This window comes from Trachemys scripta, chromosome 3 (assembly GCF_013100865.1).
Source record: "Trachemys scripta elegans isolate TJP31775 chromosome 3, CAS_Tse_1.0, whole genome shotgun sequence".
Lineage (NCBI taxonomy): Eukaryota > Metazoa > Chordata > Testudines > Emydidae > Trachemys > Trachemys scripta.
Window position 1 is genome coordinate 60,804,780 of NC_048300.1, and position 13,688 is coordinate 60,818,467.

Genomic DNA, 13,688 nt, shown 5'->3' on the forward strand with positions numbered 1-13,688 from the left:
TTCTTTATGAAGTGGGCAGTAAGAATGGAGTATCCTCATTAGTTCACAAGACTCTGGGATGCAAGTTATTTGGGCCTGCTGACAAAGAGACCATCTACTGGTAAGCAAAGGAAACACAAAGTATATGATGCTTATTCCTGGCTGCTCCGGTGTCTCTCAGCTGCAGTCAGACAAGACCAGAGAAGAAGAAAAAACTCAAAGGAGGGGGGGATCTAACAGCACACGATCCCTTTCCCCAAAACTCAACAGCATGCAAACAAGCCAAGCCAAAGTCCATCCAACCAAGAAGAAGCAGACCCTTCTGCCAGCGCTGCTGATAAAATGAGATTCTTAACACCGTCATCTGCAGCAGACCCAGAGACTTCCAGACATCCGCAATACTTCAGCACTGAGATACCCTTCTCTACAGAGCAGCAGATTATATGACAGGAGGAGTGTTGCTGCTGCATATTGTACTTTGACTTGCTTTGGCAACACCTAGGTTGAGCTAGAAGTAAAAACCATAATAGTTCTTACATCACAGTTGCAATAATGTGTGGCATGCAGGCCTGGTCAGAAAGGGGTGATCAGAGGATTGTATGAGGGCACAGTCTCAGTGCCCCAGGAGAGGCAGCTCTCGCAGCAGAACTATATTCTATATTAGACCTCATCTTGACCAATTGAGGAATTCGTCACAGAACTAAAAATTAGTGATTGTTAGGGTGCAAAGTCCCAACTGGTCATATATATATGACTTTATTCTACATAGATATAGATTAGATTTGGTGCTTTAAAAGGCCAATTGCACAAAGCTGAAAACAAGTCTGAGCCAGGTGGAATAAAGTCAAGTCAGGTGGAATAAAGAAAGAATAGAATAAAATAGAAAAATGTGAATGATATTTGGGAACTATTTAAAAACACTTTACAAGATGTTCAAAAAGCCATAATCTCAAAATTTGAGAAAGAAGGCCACACTCATAAAAAATAAAATAAAAAATAGCCTGGCTTAGAGGGGAAGCAAAAGGAGATAGAAAAAAAATGGGAAAAGGGGAACATTTAATAGCAATGAATATAAATCAGAAGCTAGGAATTTTAGAAAACTTGTAAGGAAAGCAAAAGGACACATGGAGAAACCCATCGCCAACAGAGTTAAGGATAATCGGAAGGAGGGGTTTTTGAGCATATTAGGAACAGAAGGAATCCTAACAATGGTATAGGTCCATTATGAGATGGAAATGGTAGAATTGTCAATAATAATGCAGAAAAGGCAAAAGTGTTCAATAAATATTTCTATCCTGTGTTAGGGAAAAAGCCAGATGAAGTATTTATATCATATGTTGATGAAATACTTTCTATTCCTACAGGAATTAAATAGTAGCTACAAGAGACAGACATTTTTAAATCAGCAGGCCCAGATAACTTGCATCCCAAAGTTTTAAAAGAGCTGGCTGAAGAGCTTTCTGGACCATTAATATTGTGTTTTCAATAAGACTTAGAACACTGGGGAAGTTCCAGAGGACTGGAAGAAAGCTAATGTGGTGCCAATATTTAAAAAGGATAAATGGGATATGACCCAGGTAGTCATAACCCTGACTGCTTGATGTCGATCCTGGGCAAAATAACAAAACAGTTCATATGGGACTTGATTAATAGAGAATTAAAATGAGGATAAAAAAATAATGCAAATCAACATGGGTTTATGGAAAATTGATCTTGTCAAACTAACTTAAACAACAAGGAGTCTGGTGGCACCTTAAAGACTAACAGATTTATTTGGGCATAAGCTTTCGTGCGTAAAAACCTCACTTCTTCGGATGCATGCATCCGAAGAAGTGAGGTTTTTACTCACAAAAGCTTATGCCCAAATAAATCTGTTAGTCTTTAAGGTGCCACCAGACTCCTTGTTGTTTTTGTAGATACAGACTAACACGGCTACCCCCTGATATTCAAACTAACTTGATATCTTTTTTTATGGGATTACAAGATTGGATGATAAAAGTAATAGTGTTGATATAAAATAGTAAGACTTCTGTAAGGTATTTGAATTGGTACTGCATGGCATTTTGATTAAGAAACAACAATACAGAATCCACATGGTGCACATTAAATTGATTAAAAACTGGCTAAGTGTTAGGTCTCAAAATATAATTGCAAATGGGAAATCATCATTAAGGGTATGTGATTCTAGGGGTGTCCCACAGGGATCACTTCTTGTCCCTACATTATTTATCAGTGATTTTATGTTTCCTTCCAGGTCATTAATAAACATGTTAAAGTTTGCAGATGACACAAAGATTGGGAGAGTGGTAAATAATGAAGAAGGCAGGTCACTGAAGCAGAGCGATCTGGATCTCTTGGTAAGCAGCTGGGGTGGGTATGGGATTTCAATATGGAAATCAGACTTCAATATTAGGGTTTTGATTAACTATAGGTATAGAAAAGTATTGGTAAGTGTAACAGGATACCATCCTAAAGGAGTTTTAACTGCCATTCTGGCTGACACAAACTAACAGCAGGCAGAAAATCCAAAGTTGGGGCTGAAAACCTATTCATCTCACAATGACACTGTGAAGCATAGCATGCTGCTCTGATAGTGAATTCCCTGACCGGTCTCAGGCTGTGTGACAGCCTTAGCGGGTTTTTGCGCCCAGGGTGTGATTGGAATTCTCATAATTCTATCTAGGTACTTATATCCTCCCCCCCATCCCCTCCTTGTGATAGTATCTGAGTACCTCACAATCTTTAAGATAGGGAAGTACTACTATCCCCACGTTATAGATGAGGATCAGACCACTGGAGCACGTCTTGACTATAGCACTAGCTCAGATTTTCACGCTGTCTATATTTCCTTCTGCCGGGGGTGCAGCGGTTGAGACGAGATACTCGGCATATGATCAAATCTACACTAGGACATTCCCCAGGGGACTACCCATTTGTGATTCTGTTAGTTTTTCTCGTTATCTTTATTTATAGAAGCTAGATATAGAAAAGGCCCATGAGATCAGCTGACACCCTTTCCCACCCCCAAGACTGCAGGAATAAAATAGCCTTCACACCCACAGTTAGACTGAGTGTGAATTTCAGCCTTGATGAAGGTAGCTATTAGGATTGGCTACTTGTTTGGTCAATGGCATGAGAAAATAGGGACTCTTTGAACTTTGCCTTCCAAACCATGTAAGCCACTGCCTGAAAACTCAATCATAAGACAGGCCCAATGGGCAGAGAACTATACCATCTACCTGCTTCTTGCAACAGGGTAGCTATGGAATGCCATCAAATAGGGATGTGGATTGGAAACATCGTTAATTTACTGGGAATCAGGGATGTGAGTGTTCTTTGGAATGTTTACACACACTTCGCAATGGCACGTGGCTGGAAGAGGGGTGTGATTCCATGACTCGAGTGCCCTGATACCATGCTGATGGGTGCTGCAGAAATGCATCAAGAAGAAGCCAAATCCTGACATTGTTACTCAGAGGAAACCCCACTGAAGTTGAAGGGAGTTGTTTGCTTGAAATATGGACTGAGAACAAATGAGTGAGGATTTCAGGATCTGGGAGAGTTATTAAAACTTCATAATTAAGGGCATGTGATTTGACTTTTCAAGGGCATGTGTGCTAGCTGCTGTGGATGGAAACACGCCCATGTGAAATGTACCTCATATTTCCTACACCCCCAAAATCACACTGTGCAGCCTGTTCTAGTAAAAGCTGTATAGGGCCTTATCCAAAGCCCAGGGAAGTCAATGGGAGTATTCACATTAACTTCAATGGGCTTTGGATTAAGCTTATACAGGGCTGTTAAGCACCCTATCAGAAAAAAGGTACCACTCCCCTGGTTCCTGTTGCAGACAGCAGGGAACATAGTAAGTCTGAAAATATTCTTGAATCCCATATCTTTAATGCAGTACATTGTGCCAAAACAACCCTGCCATGTATGGCTAAACTCCCCACACCTCTGCTCTCTTTTTCAGCAGAACTTGGTACAATTGCCTCGGCAGCATTCTCCGTCTTTCATCCAGAAGTGTCCCAAAGTGCTTCACAAACTGTATACTGTATATACTGTGAGAAATCCAGCATCCTCTGGGGTAGAGCTGCATTTCTGTCACACTCAGCCGGCAACGCCACACAAACAGGGGAGGCAAAGAGCAACAACTCACAACTGAGAGTTTGACGTGTTTATATACAAATAATAAAAAAGGCAGGGACTTCTGCTATCATTGTTTACTATTGTGTATGCAGCAGGTATATCTATAGATAATGTAAGCAAAATAGTGGAGGTCATACAGGCATACAGATTCGGGGGTATTTATATGGGAAGAGATAGGGCAGTGAGGAAGGATAGATAAGGCAGTGTAGGAGGAAAAGAGACAGAGGAATTTTGAGCAGTATATTTGAGAAGACCTTGGGAGTGAAGTTAGAACCTTTCAAGACAATATTTTAAATAGCCCTGAAAATGAGAACAGATTTTTCTGCAGAACAATTGTCTTTTTTTTTTCCATGTAAACATAGATGAAGGAAGGATAAATTGACAAAAACTCGATCACGTTAACAAATATATGTAAAAATACTAAACAAATCCTAACTGAACATCACATTCCAGACCCTCTCTGCAGCCCTAAACAGCCTGAAATGCACAAGGGTAAAGAGAGTAAAGGGCCACTAGTAATTCCAAAATCCAGTCTCCTGTGATTACCGGCCAACCTTTAAACAAAATGCCTTCACACACTGTCAACCGTAACTGTAATTCCATTGTCTTTACATGCTGGCCATTGATCTCCCAGTTGAGAAAACAGTCAAGCAGAACACAGTGTGTAATACAGAAATCTAGAGGAGACAAAGAGAAAGTCCATCAGGGAGAGAGAAATATTGTTCAGTACAGATCACCAAGCAAAATCTACACAAATTCCAGAAGATAAGAATTGTTAATAATTTCCTCCTCTGAGTGGTCGGCCCTGGCCTCTTCTGCAACCTCTTGTTCCCATGAAGATAACATTTTTGAATTAAAAAAATCTTGGCACCATTCATGTATATCCATATATATATGATATAAACTATTGCAGAGTTTCCCTGGATAAAACACTGGAACATTTCCATCCCTGTGCTAGAAATCTTTGACTTTAGACAATCAAATTTCTGTTATCTATGATGGGTTGTATGGGACATTTGAGGAAATATGGACATGTCTGAAAAGTTAAACTTTCTGCATTTTCTTTCAAGTAAACTCCAAGCTCTGTCTCCAACAGACATACATACAGTACTAAGTGTTCTTGGGATCGGAAAGTGAACCATTAATTCCACCACACAGCAAACACCTGCAGCTGCTCCTGTAATCCAAAATACTGTTTTTTTGTATCCATCACATTTTTTTCTTTTAAGGATCTGATTAAGCTCCCAGTGGGGGCTAAATCAAGCCCTAAAATAGTATCTGGACCTTCCAGAGGATTCCATGCCATTTAAACTTTTTTGCACATTCCACTACTCAAAGGTTTGTAGCCCCAGTGTTAATTTCCAGTATTTCCAAGATTGTATGTGTTTTTGTTTTGGTAACAATGTATTTTCTTAAATAAATTGCTTTTCAGGGACTGGGTTGTGGCTCTCCATCTCTGACTGCAATGTCCTGGATCTGTACTCACTGTGTGCAGACTTTTCGGCACACAGTTCAACAAATCATCCTTCATGTGCTCAATAATCCTGGAATAAAAGCATCAGTTCCACTTTTGTCAATTCTTTCCATTGCCTGGTGCCGGAAACTTCATCCTCAGAGACAGCCCCCAGCCAAATCACCAATTTCAGAAGTGGACTTGCCTGATATGAAGGAAAATGGTAAACTGCTTGCATCTCCAGATATGGGAAATGTGACCAATAGTGTACAGAATAATATCATAATCACAGAGAGTGTTTGGCTTGTGGGCTGCAAAGGAACTGTAAAAATGGGCATTTCTTACTGTGCATCTCTGGTCCCTTTGTATATTTAGATTCATAGTAACTTACTCTACTAACTAAAACACATGTGTATTGCTTTTTGCCTGAGTTAGCTGTCCAGGAGCCATACAACTCTGAGAGAGCAAGCTGGAGTCTGTTCACAGAATCATCAACTTCATTCCAGCTTTATTACTGTCATGAATCAGAAAGAACCCAGCTTGACAATCAGATCCCAGACTGAGATTGCAGGGCTAACACTTACTGTAAATAAACCATTGTTTTACTTGTAAACTGAAAAATTTTATCTGGAGTCAATGGTAACATGGTGTCCCATGGTACCATTTTTAGAGGCGCCTTTAAAAAGCAATATAAACAACTTATCCTTTCTTGGAAGGGAAATAGGAAAAGAACATAATCATAATAACGTTGCATATCTACAGCTCCTTCAATTCCAGGATCTTTACAAATATTAATGAATTAAGCTTTATAAGCACCCTCTATAAAAGGTACCATTATCTTCATTTTGCAGATAGGGAAACTCAAGCATATAGAGAAATGATTTTCCTAAAGTCATCCACAGAGTTTGTGGCAGGGCTGAGAACAGAACACAGATCTTCTTGCTCCAAGTCCTTTGGTTTTTAACTGTAAGAGCATCCTTCCTCTCATATTTTATACTGTAGTTTATAATTCATATATAAAACATCTAGGTAAAACAATTCTTTCTATCTGTCTGTCTATCTATCACATTTATATTGTTTCTCCTTACAATAGCTGGATAGCTAATTACTGCAGCAAAAATCAATAAGAAATATATAGCTATATATAAGCAGTCTCTACTGATATTCTGTTTGGGGCAAGTGCCATTAAAACTCAAGTTTGAAGAGGTGGAAAGAATGTGGTATCTGTGTGATGGCAGATCAGAGAGGAAAGGGAGGTTGCAGAGAAGGAAGGAAACAAAATTTTTTCAAGTACTCAGCGAGCATGTAAGAAAGCCAAATCTCTCATGGAGTAACAGCACATGGCTCCTTTATTGGTATGAGCTGATAAGGGAAGTGTGTTCTTTGCTTGCACACCATCTAGTACTGTCTCTGTCGAGGAATGACATTTGTTCACAAATCCCAAGCCTCTAGCCCCTTGGCCATGTTTATTCCAAAGAATTTTGCTTCTCTTGTGAATGAGGACAGAGAGTCTTCACTGGAGCCATGATTTTCTTTTCTTGTGGAATACCATGTTATTTTCTTCTTATTATTTTTTACAGCATCCAAAAGTGTGCTAGATACATCACACGTAACTGTTCATGCTGTAGTTTCAGAAAACTGGAAGTTTTCAATAGATAATATGATGACCTAATTTACATATGATTCTTCAGAGACAATAAAAAAAACTCCACCTTAGATGCAACGAGCCATTTGTGCAAAATTATACAATTGAGGCACAGTGGATTTTTCTCCTGATCCCCAAAAACATGATCAGCTCAAGCCTTGAAACATGAGGATAATAATCTGTGCCCTTGAGAGAGGAACACATATAACTTTTACATGAAATATTACCTCACCACATTGCTGATAAATGCCTACAATGATCAGCATAAGTGTGTTATTGTCGCCTACTTCATATATATATATATATATATATATTGTATGTGTACACACCCATGCACCCGGGAAGTACTGTATGCCACGCTTTGCACCTCCCTCTTCCATGAGGAGGAAACCCAAGACTTACTCCTAACACACTGAGGGACAGATACAATCTTTCCATTGACCTCAGTGGAGCTGGATAGGGCCCTAACTTAGCAGAAGGAGGATAGTTTCACAGAAATCTCACCTTAATAGGAAATATCACACTTTTAAAAAAGATTGTTTCTGATGGTTCTTTACATGACAAATCTAGGTCTTGTCTTGTCTGGCATTCTATGGGTGGCTGGAGATCTACTGGTATTATTACCTCACAAGAAAGTGAAAAATGCAGAGAGAGGTAGGGATCTTTTTACTCACAGTGTTTAAAACTTTTGGGGTTTTGTTTGTTTTTGTTAACACCTAGAGACAGCAAAAAAAAAAAACCCTAATAAACACTTGGGGGAAACATCTGAGATCCCCACTTCAATTAAGGCATTAGAAAACTCTCAAAACACAACTGAGACATCGATGAAGATTTCCTCCAAGGAAGACCAGACTTGAAATCCCTGCTATTTCTAAGGTAAGAAACAGGCTTCAAACACTTCCTCTTCCCGTTTTTTGTTTTTTTTTTGGGGGGGGGGGTTGTTTTTTAAAGCCCACTTTTCAGGCTTTTTTTATGCAACATAAACAAACAAAAAGGCTACAAACCCAATTTTATTTTTCATTTGCAGGGCACCTGCAACATATTTGTTATTACACCTACATACAGTACACATACAAACCCCATGTCATGGAGCACTTCTGGGAGTTCATTGGGTCATGGGGGATTCATAGTCAAATGTGTTGCTCTTTTTTTTATTCCCTGCAGTTTGATGACATCTTTCTGATATCAGGATGCCCAAAGCTGTACACAATATACTAGACCTCACCTTCCAAGTGCTTCTGAGGGTGCTGTGCTGCCAGGGAGATCGTTGCAGAGGGGAAGGCTCTCCCTGCGGAGGCTGAGGGATCAGTGAGCTTAGGGGCAAAGTTTCCCACAGATCCCCAGGCTACATGAGTTTAAGTGCTCACATGTCTCTTCCGTGGCCCCAGTGTTCTCCCCCCTGAGGGGAGAATTTGAGGAGATTTTGTGTGGTAAATGTCATGAAGTTTCCTGGAACCCATGGGAGAATTCAGTATGGCCTTTTGTAATCTGAGCATTATCTAGAAGGATGTGTTCTTTATAATGCCCCCATGCTGCTTACACTGAAGAGTCCTGTCTGCGGTAGCATAATTACCGATTGTTGAGAAAGGGTGCGGCTGAACCTGGTCTGAATACAGCCAAATTGCAAGAGCAGGCCAAGATGAACTGTGTTCGGTACCTTTTCAGGAACCACAGCTCACCTTTTGCTACAGGATAGCTCTTTGTTCTCATTATTCCAGTTGGAAGTATAGGCCAGATTTTTTTTTAACTTAAGCAAAAATTCTCTCTTCTCTTGCTACCTGTTCAAAGCTCTAACAAGCCCTGACGATTTGGAACCTCATTTAACTAGAGACTGTTTCATCCAGACATTTGCCTGTTACTGCAGAAGACTCTGATGCTCCATGAATCCCAAACCTCTCTGCACCTTCCCTACATCCATTCATTGGTCTCTGTCATGTACTTCTAGTACACTCTAGGTTGCAGGGCTGCTAATAGCAGGTTATGCTCTTGTACCAGATATGTACTGGCTACAGATATTCCTTTACAGAGAGAAATACTAAAGATTTGTCCCTGAGATCTTTTAATGCACTGCTAGGAATGGCTGTTGTGTGCTTAAGTATACTATAATAGTATAATACAGTATAATTAACATTATAATACAGTTTAACATTTTATTACATCTCCCTCATTACATTTTAAGTTCCTAGCATTTACAAAAATAGACACTATCATGCTATCTTTAAAGTTCAGTACAGATCAGTCTGCTAAGTGTCTCTGAATCACACTGGTTTTCTAATTGCACAGCCCAAATATGTAACAACTTGGTCATCTGGCTGTCCATTAGTTGCAACCACTGCCTGTAGTCAGTTTTGAATCTTTAAGTCATTGTCTTCTTCTTTTGCACCAGCCATTTGTAGAGTTTGCTCTGTTGATTGTTCTTTCTGAGAAAAAAAATGTAGCTATTGATGGTTTCTGTGAACTCTCCACTGTCAGTCTTGATCACATATGATCTGGGCACTGCATTCTTTTTCTTTATGACAGCTGGCATTCTCCATCCATTTTCCCCATCCAGTATGACACAAACATGGTCCCCAGGTTCTAGACCCTGAACTATATTCAGTAGCTGTTATTGGTGTTAATCTGTAGTTCAGAAGAGCAAGGAATGGAACTTCCTGCTGTAGGATTTTCTTGGCTGTCTATACAACTCTCCCAGCCTCTCCATTTGCTTGTGAGTAATGTAAGCTGCTAGTAACATAATCAAAATCATATTTTGTTCAGAATTATTTAAATTCTGCTGCAGTGAATTGTGATACGTTTTCCTTCACTAGTTGTTTGGAATACCAAGATGAGCAAAAGTGCACTTCAATTTCTCAATAATACTGCAAAATGTTTTGTCTTTCAAGTACCTTATTTCTATATGCCCAGAAAAATAGTCCAGTATGATCAGGTCATGATGTCCTCTGAATTTGCATAAATCTGCAGCTAGTCTCTTCCAAGGTCTGTCTAGTAGAGGTATTTGTATGGTTCATCATTGTCTCTTGAGGTTATTTGTACTAGATCTCCTTTCAAAAGTCCAGTGTCACCAAATTCTCCATAGAGTTCTTACACTTTTCTCACGAGGCCCATCATGGCTTCCATGCTGCAGCTGAGAACGATGTTGGCATTTGAGTTTTTGATCACATGTACTCTGAATGCAAAGCTTTCGTCTTTGTAAATTGTTTCTGTGGTGAACTGGTCCATACAGCTCAGAATACCTCCAGGGCTAATCCGGGCTGTGTCAGGTGATTTCAACTCTGGGAGGGTTGAAGGTAATTGTCAATCCCTCCTGAGATTTTTTTTTTTTTTGCTCCTGAGTCAATTTTAAAGACAACAATCTTTCTATGAATACTCGGTTTCACTCTCCAGGCAGGCTCTGTGTCATCATGTGTGATAGTTACCAGAAACAATGGCCCTTGATTGTCTGTAATATTAGTCAACTTCCTGACTGCCTTGATATGGTAAACACCTCCAAAATGTCCATATTTTGTACATTTATTACACCTTGTGCCTTTGGCTAAATATTCATCTGTTGGGCTATGAATTTTTCCACATCTTGTATATTTAGAATGAAAGGTTTTGTAATTTGCCTTGGACTCCCGCATAGATTCAGGGCTTTTATGGTAATGACTTTTAGCTCTCATGTTGTGTCTATTTCCAGCTTCTAAGTTAGTTTCGGGTTTTTCAAGTTGCTCCGGCCTTTTGAGCCAATGTATGCAGAGCTCTTTCAAAAGATTCAACATTTTATTTTGGTTCTTAAATTCTCTGATGAAACCATGCTCTTTCATAAACCACATTTCTCTGAGGTATAAAGTGTGCATCAAACACCCAGAACCCTTTCATAGGTCTCTTTGTGACTGTCTACAGTAAAGGCAAAAGATTTAAAGATATGTTCTGCCTGCTTCCCCATAACACAAATTAAAGAAGATACCTGAATATCTCTAATTTCGAGGTGGAGTTTTGTAACAACGCAAAATCTTGCAAAATACTTCTTCCAGTCTGTCCATTCTGAAGGTGTATCAAAGCTGAAGGTCTCTGGGGCATTGAAGAGCAACATGTTCATGATCTCTGCATCCTTTGTTGCTTTGTTCCTGCTCTCCACTGCCAACAGTTAGGTTGCCCTTACTTCTGACACCATGTCATGTACTCCTTGTATACGGTAGGTTCCATGGCTGCTACTAGCAGATCATACTCTTGTACCAGACATGGACTGGCTACAGAGCTTATTTCCTAGAGAGAGCTACACCAGATGTCTTCAGTGTAAGATCCTTGAATGCACTGCCAAGAATGCACTTGTTGATGGAAGGATCTCAGACATTATTCCTTGGAATCCATGTCCAATTCTCTTCCCAGGTGTCACAGGGTCCGCACAGGTTCCCCCCTTCTCACCCTGTGCCCTGTGCTTAGGCTGGTAAAATAAGAGTTCTCACACCTTCTTCCGGTGTTTCACCCTTGTGCTTTATTTTACAGTGTCACCGTGTAGTCCCCTTTATCCCCCAATAGTTATCCCCTTTCTAACCCATTCCAGGGTCTCTTGGCCCTTGAGGCTACCTTCCTGTGATGAGGAGACAGAGCTGTAGCCTCCTGTCCCCACCCAGGCTAGCCTCCTAACTGACTTTTGTTCAGGGCTTTTATAGCCCTCCTAGCCTTTAGCCCAGCTGTCGTTGTTTAGCTCAGTCTATTGCAGTGAGCCAGCCCTCATTAGGGCCCACAGCTGGGCTCCCTGCTGGCTGCTTTGAGCCTCTGCCCCTGGCCCCTCTGCCCGAAAGCAGGGCATAGCAAGCATTTTAGCAGGGCATTCAAGGGGTTTTACCCATGCCCTGCCACACCAGGTCTTTGATTTTATCCCTTCACCCATTCCCCTGAATCTATACGTCTGGCCTTGGCTCCTAGGAAACAGCATACAATCCTGTTTGGATTACAGGATGTCTCTCTTCTGTAGAATGGTTGGCTTGGTTGGGTCAGCATAAAGAGGCTTCTTTGGAGCAGAATGTAGAGAGGGCTTTTATTAGTGGAAAAGTGGGTGTGGACAGATCAGCCTAGGCTGTGCACTTGTGGCTTGGCTAATGTGGTGTATCAAGAGGCAGAGCAAGAGTTATGCCCCTGGAAAGTGGCACATGGTTTCATCACAGAAAGAAGCACCATTAGAGTAACACTCTAAACTCATTTTTATTACACAATCACAACGCTTTCCCTGAACCCAATGTTCTGGTGGTGTGCTTATGAGCACAAATCTACTAGTTCCTATTCCTTAGATTATTATGTAAGCGTGAATAATCATTTTCAGAAGTTACAGTTGAGCACATCATTACTGAGAGACTGAATCAAACAGGGGCCCAAATGAACTTCAATCACGTCTTCAGCTTACACACATGCACAACCACACTCTTTCTCTTCCTCCATTCTCTCCATCTCCCCTCTCTCCCTCCTCCTTGCTTTCCCTCTCAGCCATCTCCACTCTCTCTTTCTCAGTTTCTCTTCAGATCCCATTTCATTTTCTGCCCTATTCTATGGCCCTCAGCTCTTACCAGCCTGTCCCCTATCAGGCTCAGCAGTTCAGGGCATTGTCACTCTTCCCTCCACTGATTTTCAAATATACCTGAACAACAGTATACCGACGCCTTGTCTAAATCATACCGGAGCTACAACAGAGACAGCAGGGGGTTGCTCATGGGGGAAAAAGGGCCACATAAACTCAAAAGCCACTACAACAGATACTGAAGCCCTATTCTCTTTGATGGCCATGGGTGAAAACCAAGCAAGGACTGCAGGATTTACCTCAAAAGGCCTGTAGCTCGCTATTAGAGAAACTGAACCTGTGCCACCAAGCAAGCTAAACTAGGACCGTTAAGTGGGACATTTTCCTATCAATCTCCCATGTAAAACCCTCATTCTAAGTTTGTGAGTGACCTTGAAGTAGATTGTTAGAGTTCCTTTTGGAGAATAAGATCAGCTGGGTGGGGGAAGGTCAGAGAAGACCCATAGCTGGTGGCTCCTTGTTTGCCTGCCTCACTGAGCTTTGTGATGACCACTTTAATCACAGCTGCACTGACCCAAGTGTCTGGTTCATCAAAAGAAACCCGAGCTCAGTGTCTATTCTGGGAAATTCAGTGGGAAGGGAAGGGGGTGGAGGTGGGGGGTGGGTGGGAGTCTGACAAGAAGATACTGTTTCCATGGTTTCAGGCCTCTTTCTTTCTCAGTGCTCCCTCTCTCCTCTTCAGCAGCTAATTCCTCCTGCCCAGGCCTCAGGCCCAGCTCTCTGCCTTCTACTGGGATTCACCTTTCCAGGCTAGGCACTGGCTCACAACACAACTCATCAAATCCTTCACTGCTGGAACAAGGGGGCAAATTCATCCCTGGCGTTGACATCAATGGATTTGCATCTGCTTACACCAAGGCTGATTGTGACCCCGCCCCCTCCTGGTGTCTATTATTTGTTGTTCTTCC